Genomic DNA, 965 nt, shown 5'->3' with positions numbered 1-965 from the left:
GGCTTTGCTTCCCTCTCCAAGTCTGTGTAATAAGGAATTGGCAGGAGCCCACGAGTTGAAACAATCAGAGGACAGAATGCAAATGAAGTGTTCTGAGAAAAGCAAAGCAGAGAACGGACATTTTCCTGTGTGCATGTAGATGGCCGACTTTGACACAACTTGATGAAGTCTTGTAGATCCTACCACTGCTTAAGTGCACTACTACGCTTGCTTTCAGGGAGTTTCGTCTCAAACTTTCAAAGAACAGGTCTCGTACTAGACGGACGAGCACCTTGGATTGGCCTTGGCCGATGAGGGGATCAAACCCAAGACCTTGGCGTTATTAGCACCACGCTCTAACCAACTGAGCTAACCAGCCAGCAAAAGCAATCTCTCTGCCAGGCATTTGCTCATGTTTGTATAATATGGCTGGAAAATGCATTACACAAGTGTGAAAAGAACACTTTTGCAATTGCTAGCACTGGTGATGCTATAAATCAATCTGTCAGAAGTGGGATTTGAACCCACGCCTCCATCTGGAGACCAGAAAACCCTTCTACACTCTTAATAAAGGAGGACTGGGAGGCGACCGCCCCCTCCCAGACCTCTGTGGTACAGCACATCCTGGACCTGAGAGATCGGCTATCGGCACTGGGGAAACTTGCACAGTCGCATCTCTTACAGGCCCAGGAGCGACAACAGCGCATGTACAACAGGAGAGCCCGGTTACGATCATTCACCCAAGGACATGGTACTGGTGTTATTCCCAAATTCAACATCTAAACTGCTGGCTAAGTGGCAGGGACCCTTTGTGGTCACACGCCGCTTAGGGGATGTTGATTATGAGGTGTGTCGCCCGGATCGTCGGAGGGAAAAGCAGATCTATCATCTGAACATGCTGAAGAAGTGGCGAGAGGAGGAAGCATTGGGTGCTTCTAGTTCCCCCCACAATAAAGAGTCTGAAGCCGCTGTTTCTGAGGTTCGCA

The 965-nt window shown here is 49.1% G+C and overlaps 1 non-coding gene across 1 annotated transcript; it reads right to left on the bottom strand.

Moving 5' to 3' along the window:
* Positions 1 to 284: 284 nt before the first annotated feature.
* trnai-aau (transfer RNA isoleucine (anticodon AAU)) lies at positions 285 to 358 on the bottom strand. Its single transcript has one exon. It is a non-coding gene; the product is annotated as a tRNA-Ile (tRNA).
* Positions 359 to 965: the final 607 nt, after the last annotated feature.

Source organism: Amia ocellicauda, unplaced genomic scaffold, assembly GCF_036373705.1.
Source record: "Amia ocellicauda isolate fAmiCal2 unplaced genomic scaffold, fAmiCal2.hap1 HAP1_SCAFFOLD_270, whole genome shotgun sequence".
Taxonomy (NCBI): domain Eukaryota; kingdom Metazoa; phylum Chordata; class Actinopteri; order Amiiformes; family Amiidae; genus Amia; species Amia ocellicauda.
The sequence above is the reverse complement of the archived record's forward strand: the minus strand, read 5'-3'. Positions and strand labels throughout refer to the sequence as shown.